Below are 26,578 nucleotides of genomic sequence, written 5' to 3'. Positions count from 1 at the left end.
GCTTGGGAACTACCTCTCCCCTGCCAAGTCTTTGCAATGTGGGGTGCCACAAGGGTCGGCCTTGAGCCCGACCCTGTTCAACATCTACGTGGCCCCCCTTGCTAGACTTATAAGATCGCAGGGGATGGAGGTAGTATCCTACGCTGATGACACTCAAATCATGGTGTCTCTGGCTCATTCCTCTGTGGTAACATCTGCCTTGAGCTTCAGGGTATGCATGCAGTTGGTGGCAGACTGGATGACTGTTAATTCCCTGAGGCTCAATGGCGAAAAAACAGAGGTACTGGTTTTTGGAAAGAACCAGGATGTCTGGTCGAGCGAGTGGTGGCCTTCGTCTCTTGGCACCTGCCCCTCTCCCTCCCAATCAGCCAGAAATCTAGGTGTGATATTTGACACCTCACTCTCTATGTCCCTTCAAGTAAACAGGACCGTGGCCACTTGCTGGGGTGTGATTAGGACTCTAAATAGAATCCGTGAATATCTTTCTCCCCAAGCTCGGAAACAAATTGCAGTCGCTCTTGTTGGCTCCAGGCTGGATTATTGCAATTCCCTGTACATGGAGTCCAACAAGAGCCTTGTGCATCGACTGCAAATTGTGCAGAACGCGGCTGCACGTTTTGTATTGGCCCTTCCTAAGGTGGCTTCTGCGACTAAAGCCAGGAAAGATCTTCACTGGCTTCCAGTGCAGCACAGAATTTCTTTTAAAATTCTTTGCATGACCTACAGAGCATTGGCGGAGGGATCAATGAGTGGGATTAGTTCCTTGCTCGCTCGCTATGTTCCAGTTAGAGGCCTTCGATCCGCTGAATTGCTCCAACTTGTCGTGCCACGGGTCAGGCTGGCTAGATGGGGAGCTAGGGCCTTTTCAGTTGTGGCCCCTCCGCTCTGGAATTCGATTCCCATTGAGCTTAAGAGGTTGCCATCTATTGAGTTGTTCAAAAAGGAGCTAAAGACATGGTTCTTTAGGAAGTCTTATCTCTAACTGAACGTTCCCTGGAGTGATAAGCTGTGTTTCTGATGTTAGGCGCCTTGACGCCCATGGGGCAAAGTATGCGCAGAATAAAAACATTTTCATTCATTCATTCATTCATCTCACTGCTCCCTTTACCCGCCAAAGTCTTGGAGAAGGCCATCAACTAGCAGCTCACCAAATACCTGGAGAGAAACACCTGCTAGACTCCTCCCAATCTGGTTTCCATGCAAACTACAGCACCAAGATCGCCCTGATCACCAACCCTAGTGCCTGCAAGGCAACTGCTGGTGTGACTGCTTGTTAATAGTTAAATATAGCAAGAATCAGTAGTCAGTGGCTTTCCAAGAGCTTTTGATCCCTGTTGCACTGCACTTGAAGTGCCTCTTCAGAAGGGTCAGGAACCCGCTTTAGCCTTTACATGTGCCCTCCTTTAATACAGATTATTTTGTTGTAAATAAGGCCTTTTTTTCATTCGTCTGTTTATTTTCTTTCAGCAACATATCCGCAGCTCTGGAGATTTACCACAAACAGGAAAAATAGAAAGATCATCCTGAGCCCAAAGATCGCCTTGTTGCTGCCTCTGTGTCACAACAAGTTCTTAGTCAGTGGCTGTAATTCTCACCATTACATTATTGCAGGGCCCTTTCACTTCTCCTTAGCCACTCGAACCCATCTCTCTTCATCGCCACGCTGTTAGCTGCTGAGCACCTCCCGACCGTGACATTAGTATGCCGGAGGGCACTGAAGCAGCCCCTCTAGCTAAAAAGAAAAAAGAATACCTGTGTTTGACCTCCATTAACTCCCAGTCATAGCACCACCACTCTGATAGCCTCTGTGCAGACTGGGAGTGGAGTTTCCAATTATTCAGATCAAGTGTAAGCATCAGTGCCTCGAGGAGAGATCATCGGCCGGGGCTCATTTCCCTCACCTGGAAGTCTGGACCTCCCAGTGCCATACTCTGTCTCACGGCATCAGTGCCCTCAAGAGGGACCCGCACTGACGCCACAAAGAAATGATATCCTCACACTAGCCACCTGTCTACATTCAACCTGGGGGGTTGACGACTTCTACTCTTAATTTACCAAGGACAGGCTCATCTGAATTATTTCATCCAGTTGCGCAGGCACACCCCCTTACACATAAAGCCAAACAAACCGTTGCAGAGTAGCCTCATGTTATATACACCTCGCTCAACCAGTGGTGGATTTTTAACCAACCACATAATGCATTCTGCGGTTTGTACTTTAACTATAACAACTGAAAAGACTGACTCAAAATCCCAGTATGTGGCTAAAAAGTCACGGATGTCTCAAGATGTTGCACATGACATATGACATCTATTAAATAAGAGACTTCCGAAATCAGATAGCAAAATGCTTTTTTTATTTTTATTTTTAAACAGACTTTATTGCCATTTAGCTCACATACCACTCATTGAAGCTTTCACATTTCAAGTATCAGACATTTGTTCCGTAGCATACAGTACATTATTTTCTCATTCTGCAATGCAATATCTGTTCAAATTAAGTTGTTCAACAGGTTCAAACGGTTCTAACTCTCAACTCCTCCCACACTCCCCCCCCCGCCCCCCAAAACAAGTTGCGTAGTGTCAGTTGTATGTGTCAGCGGAGTGTGCTACTCTTTCGTCTGTCTATTCTGTTCTTACTTTGGGCGATACATGGTTAGTGGGCGGGGTTGGGGTAAAGCAGGGGCTTTCACATCTTTCGTCACAGCTTAGGGCTTTTCCTCTCTCGTATCTCTAGAGTCCCTATTTCATTGTCCCTGTTCTGTGGTGGCGAATCTGGTTGGTCATCTGCTGTATCATCTAGGTCTGGTATTTGTAGATCTTTCACTAGATTCCTCCAGACTCTGGCTATTTCTAGGTTTCACATCCCTCTGTTCGCTGCACACAGTAAGACTCTATGTTCTGTACCTGCCCATTTCTCCATTTCCTTCTCCAGCTCCCTAATTGGGGGCCTCTTGAGGATTTCCAATTCTTTGTGATTTTCCCTTTTCGCAAGTACAAATGCTATGTCTTGGAATCTCCAGTAGTCTTTGTCTTCACCATGTGCAGAAACCAGTGGGACATACATCGGTGTGGTGTGTGCTCAATTTCTCTGTCTATGATGCTCTCTACAGTCGCTAGTACCTCCTCCCAGAATTCCCTCAGGCCTGGGCAATCCCCCAACATCTGTAGAATGTGCGCCTCCCCATTTCCACATCGTGGGCATGCCTATTGCTCCATGAGGAAGTAGTGCCTGATTCTGGCTGGCGTTAGGTACGTCCTATGAAGCACATAGTAGTTTATGAGGTCAAACTACTCGTTTCTAGAGACCTTCAGTGTGTGTTCCACAATGGCATCCCAGTCTTTTGCTACGATTGGTAAACCTAAGTCTTCTTTCCACTGTGCTCTCAGTTGCTCCACGGGCCTCTCAACATCCTGCCTGATGGCTCTATATATGCAAGAGACTGTTTTTATCCTACCTGGTGAAAGGACTACATATCTACAGCAATCTAGCGTTTAGGTTCTGTTGCCTCCGTTGTCCAGTTTTTTCGGAATACCACCGTAACAGCTCTATGTAGTAGGAAATGTCCCTGCGGGAGGTTAAACTCCTATTGTAGGTCCTCGAATCGAAGTATTTGCAATTCTCTAAAGAGATGCCCGACTACTTTCAGCCCAGCTTCCTTCCATTCCTCCAGCCCAACCCAGTTCTCTCCATGCGATAACTGACAGAGCATTTCGATGGGTATGTCTGGAGAGTAGGGGACCCTGTAGCCCGATCTTTGTAGCCACCTCGTCCAGCACCTCGCAATTACTTTCTCCTTGTCCATCTTCCTACGGGGCCTCAACCTTAACAGTATTTTTGTTAGGACTTGGGGTTCAGGGGCAAATGGTGATTGCACCATTTCTGATTCTCTGCTGCTCGACAGCCACCTTACGAACCATTGCAGCTGCGCTGCCAGGTAATAAGCTTCGAGGTCAGGGACCGCTAGCCCTCACGTGTCTGTAGATCACTGCATCGTGCTTAGTAACACTCTTCAGCGCCCCTTCTCCCACAGAAAAGTTATGATCTGTGAGTTTAGTTTGTGGAATATCGCACAGGGGATCCAAATCGGGAATGTGCCAAATATGTATAGCAGATGGGGCAGCGCCACCATCTTCAGGAGGGCCACCCTGCCTGCCACTGACAGCGGGAGGGACCCCCAAAAATCCATGGAATTGCGGAGAGAGCGTATCCCCCTTTCCATATTATCCTCTACCAGGTCCACTGTGTCAAGGTATATTATCACACCCAGTTATTCTAGGCATGTGGATTCCCATTGTAAGGTCCCCAAATCTTACTTGCAATCCCGAAAGAGCTCCAAATTCTTCTAACATATCTCTGGCCCCTTGCAAATCTCCACCTGTATTTTGCAAAAAGAGGAGTAAGTCATCTGCATAGTGTGCTATGCGATAATGACGTGGATCGAAAGCCCCGCATAGTCCCGTCCTCACCTCACACGCCAGCGGTTCCATGGCCAGTGCAAATAAGAGGGAAGAGAGGACATCCCTGTGTAGTCCCTCTCTCTACCCTCATTCTCTGAGAGATCCCTTTCCCCGTCTGCACCCATAAGCTGGGCTCTGCATATAGCAGTTTCACCCATTCTATGAATCCCACGCCTAGGCCCATCACTATTAAAACTCTGTAGAGGTATTGCCATTCTGTCAAATGCTTTTTTGATGTCTACTGCAAATATTGCAGTCTCATCCTTAGCATAGTCATCTGCCCTCATTATGGCCATGAGGCTTCCGATGTTAAAGGCAGTATTTTTTTGTGGTATAAATACGCATGCACTAGCTGGGGCATGTGGGGGAGCAATATATTCACTATGATTTTGCTTAATATTTTATAGTCCATGTTCAGCATGGACAACGGTCTAAACGCAGTTTTATCGTGGGGCGATATTCTGGGCTTAAGTACAGGGATAATTAAGGCTTCACTCGTAGTGTCGGGCAGGTGGCTCTGCTCTCTTGCTGTTCAGTACAGTACAACCGGCAGAGGAGCCAGCTCCTCAGCAAATGCCATGTAGAACTATGGCGGGAGTCCATCTGTCCCCGGCGTTTTGTTGCATGCCATATGCTTAATGGCTACTCTCACCTCACGTAGGGAGATGTCCGCCCCAAATTCCTCTGCTTCCCCATGGTCTAACTGAGGGAGTTCCAGCTCAGCGAGATAGTCTCCTGATGTCTCTCCTCCGCTCCCCATAACACTGCTGTATAAGTTGGAATATTATTTGGCGAAGATGTCACTGATATTGTCTTGTATATACGGTCTACACCCATCATCATCTTCCAATTCTGTCAATAACCCCCTGTTGTGTGGGTTGGCGATCCACGCCAGCAATGAGCCTGATTTATCATATTCTGCATGCTTGCGGTCCAGATATTATTTATAGTCAAAAACTAGTAGTCTCTCTGTCTGTCGCCCCACAGTCTTGCGCGCTTCTAGCAGCGCTTCCTACAGGTCAGAGTGCTCTGGTCTTTCCCGCTCTATCCGTCTTAGCTCCTTTTCAGCACTTTCAGCACTTAGCTTCTTTTCCACTCTCAGTGAACGCCTGACCCCTGTTATCTCTGCTATACAGTGACCTGTAATGGTTGCCTTAAAGCCATCCCATTCCCGGGAGCGGAGCGGATGCCGTCCGTTCATTGTCTTGGAAATATTGTGTAATCTTTTCTCTGGTACCTTCTTTGAAGACCTGGTCTTCCAGTGTCTCAGGCGCAGTCGCCAAGTAGGAATGGCGGGAGCCTGACCCGCCCAGCTGAGGCCCAGTAATAAGGTGTTCTGATCGGATATCGTCCTCCTCAAGTATTCAGTACTTTTCACCTGCCCATATTTGTCTGGTGTGCATAAAAATTTGTCCAGCCATATGTGTACCTCATGCGTCGACAAAAAGAATGAGTAGCCTCTGTCCTGGGGTGCAGGGTTCTCCATGAGTCTACCCGTCCCCAATGTCCCTGCCAGTCTCGAAACACCCGCGCATGACGGACCGTTGGGGAGTCTGGCAATTGTGGGTGTAACCTGTCCAGGGCCGGACTGGGAACGAAAACCAGCCCTGGCAAAGTGCTCGGGCGGCCCCAGCCCCCCCCTCCTGGGGTTCGGGGTGCCGCCGAGGTCTTTGTCAGGGCCGGTTTTCGGCCGATTTTGTTACAGGGCCGATTTTGCAGCTAAAACGGTCCTGTAACAAAATCGGCCCCCAGGGGCCCAAAACTGGCCCCCACCTGTGCGGCGCACCGGGGGATTGCCCGGTGCCCGCAACGGCCAGTCCGGGCCTGAACCTGTCCAATTCAACATCCACAATGGCATTAAAGTCTCTCCCCATTAGCACTGCAGTTGTCCGGTATGGAGCTAACTGTCGGGATAGGCATGCTAAAAAATGGGGTTGGTACACGTTCAGGGCAAACCCATTGACAATGCTCACTTCTCTACCCACCAATCTCATCAGATATCAAAATGCTTCATGGTTTGAAATTAAATCACGACCAAAAAGAATGTGTTAACTATTGCAGATCGATAAAATAAAGTGCTACAACTGTGCCATAGAAACATCATAATATGCCGCAAAAGTTAACTAAATGTTGCTGTAAAATTCCTTAAGTTTTGCTGCAATAGCCCTGGGGCTCTGGGGAAAAAAATGGTGTCTACATTATTTTTGTAGGCGCATCAACTTTTGCTATTTAAGATTTTCACCATGCTGCACATCATCTTGTCATAGAGCATGGATAAAAGGCATAGGCAGAGCCAATAAGTCCCAAAAAACGTGACCGATTGGCTTTGGCAAATCTTGCTTCTTCCTGCCTTTGCAACACATTGATTTCCTCTTTCTTGCCCTTTTGTTGAGACCATAAACCCCAATGTATTGTTCTGAACAGATGGCACATTAGCTGCTAAATTCTGCATTGAGACGTATAGAAATGGCAGTAAATGTCTGCAATTTTCGCGGTAATTGAAATGCTTTCGTGATCGGGGGCTCTTCAGCAAAGAAGTGTGTGAAAGGTAACGACGTTCACATCACACCTGAACTGAATGGCTTGCTTTTATGTCTGCGTCAGTGTCCCTCGCCAATTCAGAACCGCTTCCGCCATTAAAAACCATTCTCTTGCCGTTCGGTTTTCTCATCGTGAAATGTGCGACTTGTCTTTGTTATACTTGACACGAAGGGGTTACATTCCGTCTATTTACTGACATCTACGCTACATCTCGCTTTTTGTAACTTCTTGAAGGCGCAGTCTTGCACCGCTGACCCTTCTCAGAGCCTGCCTAGTTGAGACGTTACTTTTTGACAGGGAGGACTCTCTGGTCTTATTCTTGACGTTGCAGCGCCTTCTCCATTTTCCTTTACTTCAAACAATTAAGCGCAGCACTAACTTGACACGGCTCCTCTCTTTGCTTTGTAAACCTCCTGTTTCTTTTTTTATTATTAAATCCAGACATTATTATTTTTTTTTCTACTCAATTGACGCCATTCACCCGTGAAAGAGTTTGAACATTATGTAGCTGTCAAGACGCCTAGGGATTACCCAGCATGCTTTGCTTGTGAGAAAGTGACACCACTGAGGCCTACTTTTGAGATGTTTATTTTAAGAGTAAGCTGACAGGCATGAAGGCCTGATCCCAGCGTGGCAATCTCATTTAATTAAAGCCTTTTTCTTTAATGGTTCCCCACCCCTACAGTTTTTTTTATGTTTATCTGTTCAGTTAAGTCTGGCTCAATTTTAAAGTGGGGGTAGGGTGGATCAGGTGGAATAGCCTGAGTTTGAAAAATTAACGTATGATACAACAGCGTCGGTCTGTTATGTTACATGCTGCATTATTGATAGCATATTCATTGTAGAGCTCCTGGACGTCCATTTTCATCTGAAATTAAAATAATGTTTTTATTTTTTTTTATACGCAGGCATGATTAAGCAGATAAATTATTTTTGTGAGCCAAGCTATGTTGGCAGGTGTACCCAGATTTATAGGCTGGGTGAGCAGCCACCAGATTTAAGAGCCAAAACGCTAGTCCAGGTTGTGGTTCTCTTTTTCTGTAAAACACAAGCTATATCAGTGGAACCTAGTCGCCCAGACTCTTTCCTGCACAGACGTATTATTTCAAATTCGCATACATTATTTAGCTGTTTTTGGGAACGCACTTGCTCCATTGTCGTGCACTATGACCTTATTGTTTACTATTCTGCAGCCCATATTATGTATTAGGGAATGTGGTCTGCAAGCCTCTAGCCCTGGTGAATTTTGTGGGTATGGGGGATGGGGTTCCTGGGAGCCAAATTCACAAAACCATTGGTGGGGCCCAGGCGACATCTCCTAGGTTTTAAAATTTAGAAGAATTGCTGGTAGATAGATAATGCAGCTGCCGTACCCACTTGTACACAATTTAAAGATGGGACGGTGTTGTTAATTTCATTGCTCAATCTCTGGTCCTCCTCCTTCTGCATTCACACGTCCTCCTCTGCTTGTACACAGCCATTTTATGCTCCTTGCCACATCTGCTCACCATTGGGATCTTTGAAAGTTATATGCAGTCCACCGGCACTCACTTTTGGGAACCAGCGCTTATTTTTCTGCATTCAGTTAGTTACCCGGTTTAAGAGAGGAAAAAACAAAAACACACATTTACTTGCACCGGTTGCGGCTTCTAAGCAGAGTTTTGGGCACAGGCACATCATCTTTTACAAATCGAGCATTGATGGTATGATGTAATATTTGCCGCTAATTCCAGTGAGTAAACAAAGTGAGTGAACCGGATCTCTTCTAAGAGGATTCCTGGGGTTCTCCCTGGAGAAAAGTTTGAGAAAAATGTGATCAAACTATGCATTTTAAAGCACCGTTTTCACATCTTCACATACATTAGCTAAAACCTATGGGCTTTGGAAGGACTCAACATATTTCAGTAATTTCATGGAAGCCTGCCCCTCCCCCCAAACAGACACTAGTTATTTTCATGTTTTGCCACAAGTGTCCTCTTATATCAATAATTACCTCCAGTATACCTGGGTCAGTAGTATGTCATTGGTTCCTACCTCCTATATGTTATTGGTGCTACTGTGTGTTATCAAGTATACAATTAGCCAGTGACACACTTTTAACATGGATGCCAGCTTATGTAAAAAAATGGTTTCTAGCGATCAAATGCTGGCATTTTCCATACATGCCCAGGACCATGCATGACTTCTATTACACCAAAAAATACCTCCAACACGCCCGCAATTATTATTTTGCCATGGGGACTCACATCTATCAAGATTTTCTTCCAGTATGTTAGGCGCTTCTTTTTTGCCATGGGTGACAATTTTATAATTCCCACCCACATGTCAAGGGTGCTCTCCCCTATAAGATAAGAATTACCACCTGTTTGCCAAGACCAACAACACACACACAAGCATAAACTACACTGTCACATAGACTCATGCACACTCTCATACAATCATTTTCACAATTTCTAACTCACTCACTCACCCAAACTTTCACTGTTAGAAATGGAGTCGCTAATTGGTAGTGGTTTGCACCCTGTCCAAGTAGGGACCTGTAGAAAGGAGGATATGACGCCAGCGTTAGTTAACCAAATGCCTTTATTAATAAGACATAGCTCCAACGACCTCAGCCACAGCCTGATCATGAACAGCTTCCTCTCGCACTGTCCCCGGCGCTCGCCTTGGAATCTTGATCGCGGTGACATTCCAAGTGATGTCACCGCGAGCAGTTCCATCACATGCTGGGCGCCGGGGGGGGGCTTAAGAGAGGGAGATACCACACATCCCCCTTCCCTGCGGAAGGAAAATATAAATTAGAACATGAACAACGAAACGTACAGGGTGAGGCTTATAAGCTCTAGAGGGGTGGGAGTGGCAGCATGGACCCGGACCTAGTCGGGTGGCAACTCAAGGTAGGCAGGAAAGCATAGGCTACATCATAACATATTGATCAAAGTGCCTGGGGGGTCTGGTCGCTCTCCTGTTGGGCCCATTACCTGGGTGAGGGCCTGCCGTCAGCCTCTTGGTGGTGGAACTGAGGTCCTGCATAGAGCCACCCTCGCCAACCCTTTCACTCTCAGTGTCCTTCTCTGGCGAGTGGTATCTTACCACTCTCCCCAGGTTCCATATCTTTCCCTCCTGAGTCTTGACTGCATTCTTGAATAGTTTGGTGATTTTAGTGGGACAGCTGTACCCTGACCAGCTTGCTCTCCCAGTGGGAGACCTGATTTTGATACTATCTCCTACTTTGAACTCGACCTCTCGGGCGGCTTTACGCCGGTCGTATCCTTCCTTCCTTCTTTTCATGGCCTCTTCTTGCCTCTTCACGCTCTCCGTTTCCTTGGTCCGGTCTGACCACCCCTTGTGCCACTCCATCCACCCTGGGGTGAGCTTGGTGTTGGGTATCCTGGCGCGGAGTAGCTCGAACAGGGTGACGCCCGTGGTCTGATGCGGCGTGAACCTGTATGCTTCTAATCGCTTCCACACCTCTTCTTTCCAGCTTATGCCACTGGCCTTGGCCAACTGGATGCTCTCCTTGAGGGTCTTATTAAAACGCTCGACCATGCCATTGGTTTTGGGGTGGTACAAAGCGCAATGTTTGTGTCTGATGCCTCTTTCTTCAAGGAAGTCCTCCATCTCCTTCGAACACAGTTGTACCCCATTATCAGTGAGGATGCTGCTGGGCAGCCCTTCCCGGATGAATACTTCCTCTAGGAATCCGATGACGGTTTTTGTTGTGACCTCACTGACGATCTTTATCTCTGGCCACCGGGAGTATAGATCCACGAGCACCAATATGTAAGGCGTCCGCAGTTCCCCAGACATAGGGCCCACGATGTCCAAAGCCAACTCTTCCCACGGTCCCAACGGAGGCGGCCTGCACACCATGGGGGGTGTCTGTTGTCTAAGGACCTTGTCACTGCTGCTGCATGGAATGCACTCTCTGATTCTCCTTTCGGTGACCAGGTCCATGTTCGGCCACCAATAGCTCTCCCTGAGTCTTTGCTTGGTTTTGGTAATGCCCAAGTGTCCCTCGTGGGCTATCTCGACCAGGTTGTCTCTCACTGTTGCCGGTGGTACAAGCCTTGTCCCTCTGAACAGGCATCCGTCTGCTATGGACAATTCATCCTTGATGGCCAGGAACGGCCGCAGGTTTTCATCACGTTTGTCTCCATGCCTCCATCCGTCTTTTATTCTTGTGCAGATCTCCTCCAGTATCTTGTCCTCTCTCGACGCCTTCCTCCATGTTTCTTCTCCCAACGCCTTTTGGATGGTGCAGACATCCTCCAACTGAAGGCCCTCCTCTTCATCATCCTCCTTTTCTTGCCTCTCACTCGCTTCTTCATCGCTGACGAGTCTGGAAAGGCAGTCAGCTGCGAGGTTCTGCGTTCCTGGGACATACTCGACGTTGAAGGTGTATTCCTGCAGACTGACCACCCACCGCCTTATCCTGCTGGAGATGGCGTCCAGACCCTTCTTGCTGAATACTTCCACCAACGGCTTGTGGTCAGTTCGGAGGATGAACTGGGTCCCCCACAGGAAGTCTCTGAACTTCCCTACTGCCCAAGACACTGCCAACGCCTCTTTTTCGATTACTGAATAATTGTTCTCGGACTTCTGGAGTGACCTCGAGGCAAAAGCTATAGTTTCTTCTCCTTCTTCTCCTATTTGGGTGAGTACAGCTCCCAACCCTTTAGCGCTTGCATCGGTGGTGACTACTGTTGCCCGGTTGGGTACGTATGACTTCAAACTGGGGGCCTCCGCAAGCGCCCACCTTACGTCCTCGAACTTTCTCTGGCACTCCTGACTCCATTTGAACTCATTCTCCTTCTTCAACAGCAGCCTGATGGCGTATGTCCTTCCCGCCAGGTTTCTTATGAACTTCCCGTAGAACTCCAACATCCCCATGAACGACTTGATCTCATCCTTTCCCTTGGGGGGTGTCAGATTCACTATTGTGTTTTGTAGTTCAGCCTTGGGACGTATACCTTCTGTCGTCACCTTGTGCCCCAGAAAGTCCAATTCTGCACAGCCAAACACACACTTGTCCTTTTTGACGGTAAGGCCTTGTGACTGAAACCTCCCAAGCACGCATCTTAGCCTTTCATCGTGCTCCACATGGTTCTTAGCGAATACAAGCACATCATCCTGATAGCACATGACGCCTGGGATGTCTTTCAAGATGTTGCCCATTATTCTCTGAAACACGGCGGCAGCCGAGACTAGCCCGAAAGGCATCCTTCTAAACTTGTAGGCGCCCATGGGCGTCACAAATGCAGTGAGTTCCTGAGACTCCTCGTGCAGTCTTATTTGGAAATAAGCTGAGGTGAGGTCAAGAGTAGAAAATACCTTGGCCCCCCCTAGCATGCTCATCATTTGGGTGATGTTAGGTAAGGGGTACCGGTCGACCACGACCTCCTTGTTCAATGCCCTCAAGTCGATGCAGAGCCGGACTGATCCATCCTTTTTCTTCGCTGCCACGATGGGCGCCAACCATTCTGTCGCTTCCACCAGTTCAATGATCCCGGCTTTGCATAGTTTCTCCAGTTCGGACTTCACCTCCTCCTGGATGGCAATTGGGAGTTTCCTAACTTTAGCCACTACTGGCCTGGCGTTCTCCTTCAATCTTATTTTGTGGCAATAGTTCTTTAGGCACCCTAGTTCTTCTCTGAACACTTCCTTGAACTCTGCTACAACGTCCGCCTCGTGTTCTTGTATCTCTTGTATCAAGATCTGGGGATCGCTGTTTGGATTTAAGTAGACTCCTAGCTCTTTCTGTGCCTGCCAGCCCAAGATGTTGTCTCCCACCGTGGACACATAGACCTTGGAGACTGTTGCTCGGTTGCGGTATCCAATCCTCCCTAGGAAATACCCTTTCATGGAGATAGGGCGACCAGCATACCCCCCAGGCCTCAGGTCCATTCTCCTCAACGTTATCTTGCCCTTAGACACTCGTGAGAACTCTTCTGCGTTAATAATGGTGATCCTAGAACAGGAGTCGAACAGAGCTTCTAAGTCCACATCTCCTACTCTAATGGTGTCCTTAGGGCTACTGACCTGTCCTCCTTCCACCTGCACCACTATTTCCCCGCACGTGACCTCGCTGGGACTGTAGACTTGTGACTCTTGCACTTGCACCACTATCTCATCGCACACTACATTGGTCCTGTCTCTACCCTGTCTACTGGCTCCTTGCCCGCTCTTGCAGTACTGCTTGAAATGTCCTTTTTTCCCACACTTATTACACGTGAATCTGAGAGCAGGGCACTCTCTGTCGTTAGCAAAGTGCCCTTGCTTACCACACCTATAGCAGGTACCCCTGAATGATCCTCCTACTTTGCCCTCTCTCTGTTCTCTTCCCGCTACCTTCTGGCCCTTTACCACAGATACTGCCTCACACTCCGTCACCACCTCGCTTACATTGGTCTTTTCTTCGCTTTTCTTTTCCCCTGCGTCCTGTTTTATCTCCTTGACGCACTGCAGCATATGCTCTACCTGTTTAGCTATTATGAGGACCTCTCTCAAGGGTGGGTCGTCTTTGAGCCATAATTCTTCCCGCACTCGCTCCATTCTACAAGCCAACACAAACTGGTCCCTGATTCTTTCCTCGCTTGCGCCACCAAACTTACACGTGGCAGCTAATTTCCTCAGGTCAGACACAAAATCTTCTATGGACTCCCCTTCCTTCTGTGCTCTTCTCCCAAAATGGTACCTCTCCATGATCGTGCTGGTCTTGGGGAGGTAGTGTACATCTAGTTTCTTTAGACTTATCTCGAACTCGTTCAGCCCCCTAGCTTCCTGCGCCCCTAAGTCTGGGAGGTGATCTAGGACTTCCTCACCTTCTGCCCCTAGATAATAGGCCAGCAACGCAACTTTCCTCTCAAGACCAAGGTTTGGCCCACACACAGTGGCATAATTTAAAAACACTTTCTTCCATTTCTTCCACTGAATCGTGGGATCGCCTGGGGTGGTTAGGAAAAACGGTGGAGGGGTCACACTTTGCATGGTTGGACGCTACAGATCTATACTAGTACCCAGAAGAATGCACGTGCCCTCTGAACCACTGTAGTTCTAGTAACCCACAGGAAACCTACATCCCTTTTTTTTCTTAAATTGACACCCTGCACACCATATATTATGCTCTACTGCCAGCACATTCAGGATGAACAATAAAGCTCTCTTTCACTTGTCCCAGGGCGTGTTGGGGCTAAGCACACAGTCAAACAGGAATTGCGGTAGAAAGATCTCCACCTACAGACACTGCTCTCATTGCTCAGTGGTAGTGTCTGTGTTTTTTTTTCACTCAGTCTGATGGTACTGTAGCCAGTCCCCTTTCTATGGCTATGGTCAGGTGAGCCAATGAGGATGCGATTCCCTTCCTCTGCCTGTTGGGACTTCCTGCCTGGAGACTTCGGCGCCAGCAACGAAAAGGGTGTCCTAGGATGGTGGAGAGAGTCCCGCAACCCCCTCCTACACGTGTGGGGTAGTGTCCACAGCCTGCTACGTTTGTTAGTCGACACCACCCTTGAGCCACAAGATGAGAGGGAGGGGTCGGGAAGATACAGCGCCCCCGGAAGGAACCCGCTGCTGTGTGCGCTGCTTTCCCGTAGCTGTCTCCTACGTGCGGCGGCCCTCCTGAATGGAACCCAAACTCTTCACACCCGGAGGCCGAGTGGTGACAACAGCGCGGCGCTCGAGCTGGTAAGAGTCTGCCCAGTCCTGCCTGCCGCCCCTTTGCCTCGCTGATCACTGGGTGCCTGTGCGCCGCCTCAGATTTGGGTTTCACACACGCTGCACCAAAACCGATTCGCCTGTGCCCGACTCAGCACACAAGATAACCTCCTCCCCCGCTTACTTCACATACCTTGACACGAAGATCACAGCATCCCAAGACTAGCTTGACGACAGTTCCCACAGCTCACACGAACTGTGAGGCAATTCTCTTTCTTCACCGCACTTCCGCTCCCCGCTGACAGCCGAGGGCCTCCTCACACACCGCAGCCTGGCAACACTTACGGTCCCGCAGTCGTCCTCTCCACCTTATTTTTTCTCTTCCTTTATACTTCGCTGCAGCCTCCTCAACTGGTGGTTCCTTTACGACGCGGTCTGCCTCTGCTTTTCCTGCGCTTCCCTTCTGCGGAATGCTGCTGAGCTGTCTGCTTAATTACCCTGCTGTCACTTCCAGCAGATGACGATAGCGTGTTGAGGTCGCTGATGCTCCTTTACCCTCGTCGCCAGTGTAGAAAGGAGGATATGACGCCAGCGTTAGTTAACCAAATGCCTTTATTAATAAGACATAGCTCCAACGACCTCAGCCACAGCCTGATCATGAACAGCTTCCTCTCGCACTGTCCCCGGCGCTCGCCTTGGAATCTTGATCGCGGTGACATTCCAAGTGATGTCACCGCGAGCAGTTCCATCACATGCTGGGCGCCGGGGGGGGGCTTAAGAGAGGGAGATACCACAGGACCCTTGTTCTCGTGAGGGTAAGGAAGTTTCACACCCAAGATAACCCCTGGTCACCCCCTTGGTAGCTTGGCATGAGCAGTCAGGCTTATCTCATAGGCAATGTGTAAAGTATTTGTACATAAAAACACGGCAACACTGTGGAAACACTACAGATTAACTCCACGCCAATTTAGAAAAATAAGCAATCTTTATCTAAACCAAACAAGACCAAAACAACAAAAATCCAACATACATTAGTAGAGATATCCCCTTTAAATGTTTAATCAAGTGTAGCTGCATCGATCCTCCCAGCCGTGTGCAGGTGGTGTGTGGATTCCTTCAGCTGCACAGCTGGGCCTGCGTTGGAGTTGGAGCAGGGGTCTCCCACATCGGAGACACAGTGCTCAGGACTCGGGCTGCTGTAATCTCTGTCTCACAACAGGTGCTGTGTCGATTCTTAGGCCACACCGCAGCAATGCATTGTTTTTTCAACTGGATTGCATTTCTGCAGCGGGAAAAGCAGGTGCTGAAGGGCGATGCTTCGATTTTCAGTACTTGAGGCAGCAAAAACACTTCCAAGGGCTTAGAACTGGGATTGCACCACTTGGCAGGTTAGAACTCCAAGATTAGGAGCTCAACGTAGCTGCAGATGAAGTCTTCGATGGCCCTAAGACTTGCAACAGGAGCCAAGCACCCAGAAGCCCTTGGAGACCTTGACCTGAGGCCATTTTTCAGTCGCAAAGCAGGTGCTACATTAAGAAAACAGGCGCTGTGAGTCAATGCATGGGTTTTCTCACCTGGGCCCAAGGGCACATGAACAGGATTTAGCACCACTTGACAAAGCAAGGCTCTCAAAAGTAGAGCCCAGGCACAGGTTGGGGAAGTCTTTGATGGCTCTGAGACTTCTTAATAAGACGTAAGCTTGTACAAGCCCTTGGAGAACCTTGGAAGCAGGATACAAAAAGCAAAGTTTAGTCCTTTTACTCTCGGGAGAGAAGCAGCAAGCAGTAGGCCAGCACAGCAAAGCAACAGGCAGAGTGGCAGTCCCTCCTACCGCATTCAGCTTTTCTTCCTGGTAGAATGTCCTCAGTCTGGAAGTGTTCTGATTTTGAGGTGGCAGAGGCCCAGTACTTCTACTCCTTTTGGCCTTTGAAGTAGGCAAACTTCAAAGGTAAGTATTTTTAGTGCACAAGACCCTGCCTCTCCCTGACCTGGCTCCAGACACATCTCAGGGGGGTGTAGGCGGCTTTGTGAGAGGACAGCCACAGCCCTATTCAGGTGTCTGTGACAACTCCTCCACCACTCTAGCCCAGGAAGGCCCATCGGCCTGGTAATAGCCATCAGTATATGCAAGGCACACTTCAGCTCCTTTTGTGTGACTGTCTAGAGTGAATGTATAAGAGCCAAACTGTCAGCCCACCAAGACTTGTATTATACAGACAAGCAGAGGTACAGAATGGTTAATCAAGAACATGTTCGATTTCTAGAAATGGCATTTTCAAACATCCAATTTAAAAACCAACTTCACCAAAAGATGTATCATTAAGTTGCGAACTCAGACACCCCAACTCCAAATCTCTATCTGCTCCCAAACGCAAATCACATGTAAAAAGATATTATATTTCTACGCAATCCCCATGTTACCCTACAGGAGAGATAGTCTTTGCAATCGTGAAAAACGAAAATAGCAGTATTTCACTATTAGAACATGTAAAACACACCAGTAAATGTCCTACCTTTTAATAACCCTGAACTCAGCCCCTGAGGTTGCCTTTGGCCTAACTTAGAGGTGACTTGCATGTAGTAAAACTGAAGGTTTGGCCCTGGCAAATGGGTGCACTTGTCAGGCCAAAATGGCAGTTTAAAACTGCACACACAGGCACTGCAGTGGCAGGTCTGAGACATGTTTGCAAGGCCTCTCATGTGGGTGGCTCAATCAGTTTTGCAGGCCCACTAGTCGCATTTGATTTGCAGGCCTTGTGCACATCTGGTGCACTTTACTAGGGACTCACTAGTTAATCAAATATGGCAATCTTGGATAAACCAATCACCAATACAATTTACACAGTGAGCACTAGCACTTTAACACTGGACAGCAGTTGTAAAGTGCCCAGAGTCCTAAAACCAGCAAAAACGAAATGCAGCACACAGTCAAATAACAGGAGGTCAGAAGAAAATATACAGAGGAAATCACGCAAAAGATGCCAGATCTAACAAGTGTCTCCCCCCAGCTGAAAGTGGAGAGAGCTAAGCTACCCAACCTCATGGGAGTTATCTTCACTAAGGGGCGGTCTTCCACCATAATGTCCATTACCTGTGAGGAGATGGACCACCTCAACAGCTTTGGGTTCTCACCCCTCATCTGCATTACCAATCTGAGGTACCTGTGGTCTGTCTGAACCCGAAGGTGAGTCCCAAACAAATAGGGACTTAGCTTCTTTACCGCCCAGACCAAAGCAAAAGCTTCCCTTTCAATTGTGCTCCACCTCTGTTCCTGGGGAAGTAATCTCCTATTAATGAAGGCTACGGGTTGATCTAGGCCGGCTTTGATCAGCTGTGAAAGTACAGCTCCCACGCCATGCTCGGAGGCATCAGTAGGCACCACAAACTCCTTGGAGAAGTCAGGACCTTTGTGCACTGGCGTCGTGCACATGGCCCCTTTCAGGTTGTCAAAAGAGGTCTGACATGCCTCAGTCCCGATCACCTGATGCAGCTGCTTACTTGAAGTCAGCTCTGTCAAGGGGGAAAGAATGGTGCCATACCCCATGATAAATCTGTGGTAGAACACAGTGAGGCCCGGAAGGCTGTCACGTCTGTCTGGGTCTTGAGGGGGCTTCCATGCCAGAATGGTGTCAACATTGGGTTGTAAGGTTGGAACATGGCCCCTTCCTACCCGATTTTACGATTCTCCATGATTTTATCATATATTCATGGCTTAATGTATTTGGCAATGAAAACGTGATAATACTATAATTGATAGATGACAGCACCTTATTCATTACATTCCAGATTAATGAAATAGAACACTATTTAGTGCCTTGTTCTGTTTTTACATTACAATAAAGAGAAGAAAAAAAATTATCTGCCTTCTAGAACCTCACAGAAGGGTTGAAAAACAGGCTCCAAAATTAATAAAGTAAAAACGTTTTTATTGAGTAAAATGTCAAACTCATTACACTGTTTGATAAATCGTAGGGTCTCCGGGATGCTAGACTGCAGGGGCTCTCTAGCTATGAATTCAATCTATTAAACAATGGAATTGTAATCTGCATTAAAGAGTAGTTCCAGCAGTCCCTTTTGTGATTTAGGGCCTATTCTACTCGAGGTTTCACATTCATCCTACTCTGCATCTCCAATATTAAACATATATTTCTGAAGTTACATTTAGCAAGACACCTTCTGTCTAATAGAAAACAAATAATGGCACTAAAAACAACAGTATCCAACCCCTTTGCCACACTGGGTCGGAATCACAATGGTATTTTTTGTTTGTCTGTAAAAATATATTTATGGCTGAAAGTACACCAAATTATACTTGGCAAGAATTCTCAAAAGGATTCCTGGTCACTAAGGTCTGCATCTGAGCAGGGCTGCAAGTTTTGCATTAAATACTGCACATTGAGTAATTGTCTTGTTCACATATTGCCAAGAAAATGTTGGCAAAAACTGCTGAGGAAGAGGCAAAATGTTGTATTCGGTGAGCAAAAGTGAGATTTCACATGTGGAAGCCTTAGTCCAAGCTTAATATTTAAGAATCTTTAAGTAATACCACGCCCTGTTTGGTAAACCATGCCCATTGGTGTCTGTATTTACTTGGTTTATTATTGCCTCACAGAATGTTGTAGGTCCTCTAATGAGCTTTGTAGTGTAAATTGCGTATACACAGGTGCACAAAGTGTAATCCTCTTATCGATTAGCTTTCTTGAGTGTGAAGTAGGTCCATGATTTGTTGAGACAAAGCCTTTAGGGTGCCAGTGCCTCACCTCAACAGTGGAATTAAGTAGCACATCTGCATATATGGTTTAAGTCAAGGTATATTCGTTCCTGTTTACTTTTTAATTAAAGATATTCAACTAAAATGCAACTTGTTAAACATTTGTCATTTTCATTTTATGCTATGGTAACTTTGTGCAACTTGTTCTTATGTAAAGCACTCTGATACCTGCGGGTCTAGCCAGCGCTATATAAAACTCTTCAAATAAAAATAAATAAAAATCCATGATACCCCAAGTACACACACAGACCCCTGCCCTATCCGGCACTTACTGGCCTTGATAATGAGGCCTGTGCTCTACAGGGCCTTCTATATCTCCTGAAGGTAGTACAAATTGTCCTCCCAACTGGAGCTGAAGACTGCAGTATCGTCATGGTAAGTAGCATTGAAGCTCTCCAACCCAGCCAGGACCTGATTGACCAATCTCTGGAATGTGTCAGGGCCGTTCTTCAACCCCAAAGGCATAATCTGGAACTGGTAGTGCCCTTCTGGGGTTGAGCGTACTGACCTCTCTTGCTGTCCCCTCGGTGAAGGCAATTTGCCAGTATCCAGACGTTAAATCAGTAAATCAGATGTACTGAGGAACTTGGCAGCTCCCAAATGTTAAATGAGCTCGTTAGCTAAGGGGATGTCCTGAACACCAGTTTTGGAGACTTCATTGAGCCCACAGTAGTCCACGCAGAACCGTAGTTCAGGAGTGACACCGTGCAGCCTTTGGAACCAACATCAATGGGTTGGACCAAGGATGGCTGGAGCGCTCAATCACCCCTAGGATTAGCCTCTTGGAAACATCTTCTTTAATGCTAGCCTTCACTATGTCAATAAGCCTGTAAATCTTGTGTTTCACAGGTGGACTATCCCCAGTATCGATGTCATGAGTGCACCAATGAGTGACTCCTGGGTTGAGTGAAAATCGAGTTACTAACAGTCCCAGCGACTGGCGACAGTCACTGTGCAGCTCCAGGGTCAAAGTAGTAGGGGCAGTTTCTTTATTAGGGCATGGGGTGTTGCCCCCTGTTTGTTTTGTTACCCCTGGACCGCTTATTAAATGTTCTGATTGATTCCGTTTTTAGCTGCTGTGCCAGCGCACTGCTTTTGATACGACATGGCCCAGAAGAGTTTGCCTTTTTCCATGAGTGAGGGCGGGTGGACGTGGGTGGTGGGTGGAGCTTTAATAAATAATTGACACATAGGTTGAGCTGGGCTTTGTGGTGAAGTGGACATGTCAGGTTGGACGGGTGCCTTGCTGTGACCAGCTTGACATGCACACTTGAAACATCTCCTACCGGTGTAATGTTAGGAGCCCGGGGGATTTAAGCCATCGCCCCCAAGTCTCCTAAGGAGTGCTGGCAGTGCCCAACAAAGCTACTCCTTGCCCTGCTCATGTGCTATTTACTAGCATAAACAGCATGGGAGAAACGTTTAGATTGGCTCTGGAAACGTTGGTGGTGGGACTGTGAGTTGCCGAGTCCGTCACACCATCCATAAACGCTCGGAGGCAGCTCGAAGTCACCAATGTTCTTCCAGCTCTGAATGGGGGACCTCTGAGACGGTGTCACAAAGCAGGCCTGCCAGTGCCATTAATTCACACTCCATTCAAGTCCATTCTCTCACATCTCAATCAGCAGGAGCTGTGACATCATGTGGGACCCACGCACTGACATATGAAAGCAGCTGACGAAGATGTGGCTAAGCTTCCTGTTCGTGGTCTAAGAAGTTGTGTTAATCACTCTCACACTAACATAAAAAAATAGCATAACATAACTAGACCTCCCAGGTTAGATTTCTAAGCATGGGCGGTCGCGTGGAAAATCTACTTGAGCAACGGGAACAAGCAACTCCATCTAGCACTCCATCTAGCACTCCATTTGAAGCAGTCTGTGCTGATTTTCCAACATGGGAGAAACTCCTGGCACAAACAATCAGTGTGATGTACTGGACTCCGCTGCTCGCGGAAACTCCGCATAGCGCGGCTGAGTTTTTCGGTACGTTGCGGAACTCCGCGTAGTGTGCTTCCATAAACTCCCCCCAGGCTTAATCCTTATAGTTTGAGTGGCCTTGAATAGTCTGATTTGTCACACTTGCAGGAGTGCAATGGTTAGTAGTTGTGTGGTACCTGTTATTGGCAGCGCTGGCAGGGGAAATGGGTTGTGCAAGCTGCAGTGGCCTCTTGAGAAGGGCCATGGTGTTTACCCTTTTCACAAACTAAACACTTCCGAAACAATCACACTCTTTCCCCTCAGAGCCTTCTCCCCAACATCAACGTGTATTTAACTTCAAAAGCCCTACACTTAATCAGTTGGCTATGGCTTTCAATCCAGTGTGCACACAGTCATTCAGAGTGAACCACTAACACTTTGCACCCACACAGCATATGTAAAACCCATGAAATCCCTCTAAAAGCTGAATCTAGTCAATTCAAAGTGTAAAAATTCCTTTTACAGATGTGATTCACAGTTTCCTCTATCATTTCTGAAGGCATGCTATAAATGTATCAAACTGTCTACACTTTCAGGATATTAACGATATCTTCATTTTGTACATTAATTCATTTTAATTTAATACTAGCACTACTTCAGTTATAGGAGACATTTCTACTTATCATAACTTGGAATATGGGTTATTGATTGGATTGTTTTTATTATTTTTAATGTAATCTAAGTACAGATTAATTTATTACTGAAATGGTTGGGCTCACAGATTTAGGGTTAATATTTACTTTAGGATTAAAGGCAGAACCTCAAAGTCTCAAAGTGGGTCAAAAAAAGGTGGGTGAAGTGACTGTAGGAAGCAATCTCTCTCGAAATAGTGACATATATTATACTTTTTGCAAATCAGTCTGTTGCTCTGAGTTGCAGTAGCAGGCGATTGTAAGTATATATTTTGTCTGGTGTATATTACTTGAAGTAAATGAAGATGCTTTGAAAAGCTTGGTTGATCTTGCAATCAAGTATGTGCGAAGGAAGATTGCTGCATTAATATGGAACGCATGCACTAGCATTCCAGGCAGTCTTATTAGGATCTGCCCATCGTTTCATCTAAACAATGACTGTACTCTAGCTTGTCACAGTGCACCCTGACCAAGGTTTTCTTTCAGAAGGCATCTTGATGACGGGTCCCTACCTATGATGTCCAATGGACGCAATCATGTGAAATAGTTGCAAGGGGTCATTCTGACAGCTGGCATAATGAATAAATGCATTTGTTTTGATATTCCTTGTCACAGGGCTTTGAAGTGGTTGGCTGGTGTTATACTGACCCTCAATGTACCAAAATAATAAACATACTAAAATTGAAATTCTTCACCACTGTCACCTTCTCAGGTCGGTATTATTGGTTAATGAGGCATCACTAGTTCCTTTGTGGCTCTAGAATGATGCCATGACCAGGCCCGCCTCTTACTCTAAGCCATGTCTGCGTCACAGAAGCTCTCAAACACACACCGACCCACTTTAGTTGTAAAGTAGGGGGCAGCTACTATAATGTGGCCATGGGGAACAATATTTTGACTGAAAATCTGGCTCAACCGTGCAGAAAGTGCTGGGCTGTGAACAGAGGGCTCCATCTGTCACCTTGGGTCAGAAAGAAACCAGCACTGGCAAAGCCAATAAGTCTGGTCACAGCAAGCATACGTTTTGTTTTTTGCAAACAAGCAATGTGAAAAAAATTGACAAAAATATAAAATTCATAAAGAAGACACACCAGTCTTGGCATTCCCCTGCAAGCAGCTGTGCATATGTGATCAGGCACAATGTTGTCATTCACGGGAGAACTAGTGTTCCAAGTGCTTTGACCCGCTGCTCTATGCTGTAGTAGGGGACACAAAATGTGAATGACAGATGAACAGACAAAGATTTGAAGGGCTGATGTAAAGCCACTGTAATTATGTATGCGTATGGGTGGCCCTCGCATGGGTAGCACACACTGCACATGTTGAAAACACTGTTTTATTACAATGGTGTTGGAAGCACTCCGCCTAAATCACAACTATCTCTAGGTCAAAGATGGGCTTGGAAAGAGGAGTGCCAGCACATTGGTTTTTTTTTTTTTAGTGTCTCTTTAGACAATTCACGCTGCTTCAGTTCACTCTGTAACGTCTTGTTGGATTCCAAAGAATGCCAAGGTTAGCCCATTGACAGTGAGATGCTGCATCTACCCTGTTACCCACTAGGTATTTAACCTATGATCACCTAGAAGAAATACGCATTGACAAATGCTGTAGGTTTCGCCAATGTGATTAGTAATAACTTAATTTCTTTGTACTTTTTCGCTTGGTGAGCAGTTGTGCAATGTAAGTGAAAGAAACTCCGTAAAAGTGTTATGACTTGTTTTCGGCCTCTGCAAAATCTATTGGTTTTGTCAGAGTTTTTTAGACATGTTCTACTGCAGCGCCAGCTGTTGTGCAGCATGTCTTATAGTTAAAAAATAAATAAAGCCTTAACCCATAATCGGAAGGTGAGCTGCAGAACCATAGTAATAGAACTAGAAGGTGATTAATAACAGAAACATATAATCCACTTCTAGACTTTTATGTACTAACCAAATGCATTCTATGTGATAAAGTAATGCTTTGTTTATATTGAACTAATTAGACTAACACACTTGAAAAGAGCAATTTGCAGGTGAAATGTTCAGGACGGTGGTCACCCTAGTGCTGCTGCGACAACCTGCAACTACTGGCACAAATTAAGCATAACTCCTAACTGTAGAATTTGTCTCTATCCTCTAACTGCATTAAAAGCATTCATAATTAAAATGCTCCAATGCTTCCATTAAATGATGTAATGGTATGTTATTGTGCAATCTATGGAAGTTTATGCTACATAAACATACTAAGCCAATTCAAGCTTTATTGAGATCAGACAGCATTTCCCACTTACTAATGTATGAAAATTCACACCACCCAACATAACACATATAAACATTTATTTTCAAAAGTATATGGTATAGAATTAGCTATAAAAAAATATGTCCATGTGCACCCTGCATTTATTCAGTGTGTAGATGGAATTTAATCACATCACATCACAACACTAGTGACTTGTTTCTTGCAGGCTGTCATTATGTCAGTTTAGTGTTACTGTGGATTTACATTTTTTTTATCAGTAACATTGGTATCAATATCACTTTAAATCAATCAATCAGCATTTTGTGGAGTTCAGCAATGTCACCCCTAAGGGTATCTGGGCCCTGGGTGCACGGTCTCAGTCGAAAAGCCAGGTCTTGAGTTTCTTTCTGAATTCTGCCATGGAGGGTGGCTTGGTGAGAAAGAGATGCGCTGAGTGGTGGGAGGAGAGAAATAGGAATAAGAGAGCAAGAAACTAACAACAAAAGCAAAACAGAGGGCAAGAAACGAGCTAAAAAGGCAAAAACAGGACAAGAAATGAGCTGAAAAAGCAAAAATGAGGGCAAGAAATGAGCAGAATAGTGAAACAGAGGGCAAGAAACGAGCAGCAAAGGCAAAAATAGGGTAAGAAACGAGCAGATAAGGGTCTGCAGGCGAAACCTAATCTCAAGTTCAGTGCAGGCTCCATTTGAGCTTTACAATTAAAATTATGCAAAAGCACTAACTGAAGAAAACCAAGGTAAGGTGATCCAAAGGGTGATGACATGGAGACCACTATTGTTTTAAGTCCTCTCTGCTTCAAATACGGGACGGTCGAGCGAGCCAAGTACATTAGCACCCCATGCAGGGGAACAGTGCGCTCAAATTTCCTTCTGTTTCAGTTTTTTTTTAGACAGGACTTTACCGTGAATCAGTGTAACATTAAATTATTCAAATACACTGCTTCCTCTCGTCAGTGGCGTATTTGTAGAGAGCGCCTGTTCTGAAAGTTAGTTGAATGCCTTGCTGTGTGCAGTTTATCATAATGAGTCCCCCTGTGCCCAAATGACATTGTATGTGATAGTACAAATCGTAAAAACAATCAATGCCAGTCTTAAGAAATGCATGGGCCCACTGAGCTTCAAACAGGAACTTTGAATAGCAACATTTTGAGAGGAAAACTTCCTCTAAATCTTACAAAGTACATATTATTATAAAAGAAAGTGACCGAATCACAATACATATGACATTCAATAATATTTAGGTTTGCATTTTGCTGCATGTGGAAACAGCAAGAATGAAAACATGGTCATGTTTTAAAATCCAAAATAAAGTTATGGCCTAGTTTGGTCAACGTAAGGAAAGACGGTTCCGTTGAGTGCAGCAAATCCATTTAAAATGCAAATTTTCGCCCCACTAAATAGTCATTTTCATTATCAAGATATTTGGTCTAACACACCTAGGTCACAAGGGACATCATCACAGAGAGATCTTTTGAGCAGGTGCTTCACTCCATGAGAGGAATGTATGGGTGGATGAGTTAATGACCATGCAAGCCCTGACACCAATCTAACTCAGGTGATTTTCCACTTCGGCATTCTGATGGTCATTAGGTTTCTGCTGATTTTCCACGTACTGAGAAGCAGCCAGTACCAAGTAAGTAATTATTATTTGAAGCAGCCCAGCCCTGGTCTAAGTAACTGTGCTTTAGACGGACACAGAGGTGCCAATCTCTTAGAAAACATATTGACTGTGTGTGTGCTAAACACTGTGCAACCCTAGCCTCGGTGCTGCGTCTGTACCAAATGTTGAAGGCCGCAACTGTGTACATATGCATATTTATTATTATGACATTTTTACTACATTTACGGCTGACAATGCGGTTAAAGCTTTCTCTAGGCATGTCGTAAAAATGAACACAAGCCATGGTATAACTCGGTGGTTAGAACTGCATAGTCATTAGACCATGTGTCACTGTAAACTAATACCCGCATACCAAGGAGTTTATTCTTGTCCTTCATCTACCTTATTTTTATATTGTAAACTATTTTGCGTACGTGAACTATTGCTCAGCGGTTCCCTTTGAATAATGTTGATATTTTAAACTGGGCATTTTTGTGTATACATGATTTATTTGGTAAATGTCGTCTGTTTAATATTATATTTTTGAAAAATCTGTTCTTCAAAAAGTTATGTAAACCCTGTTTTTCCACTTAGAGAAAATGCAGATTGGCTTTGCTACAGAAAAAAGGCATTGGCACACTAAAAAGAAAACTGGCATGTTATGTTTTGCTAGTGGAGAATGTACTGTTCACTCTGTTGCAT

At 46.0% G+C, this 26,578-nt stretch overlaps 1 protein-coding gene across 3 annotated transcripts in view; it reads left to right on the top strand.

Annotated features, from left to right (window-relative positions):
* The window catches only part of MCTP2 (multiple C2 and transmembrane domain containing 2), an 895,323-nt gene that overhangs the window by 389,548 nt on the left and 479,197 nt on the right, over positions 1-26,578 (top strand). The gene's annotated exons all lie outside the window — the stretch shown is intronic.

The sequence above is a fragment of the Lissotriton helveticus genome, chromosome 3_1 (assembly GCF_964261635.1).
Source record: "Lissotriton helveticus chromosome 3_1, aLisHel1.1, whole genome shotgun sequence".
Lineage (NCBI taxonomy): Eukaryota > Metazoa > Chordata > Amphibia > Caudata > Salamandridae > Lissotriton > Lissotriton helveticus.
This window is presented reverse-complemented; position numbering and strand designations above follow the sequence as displayed.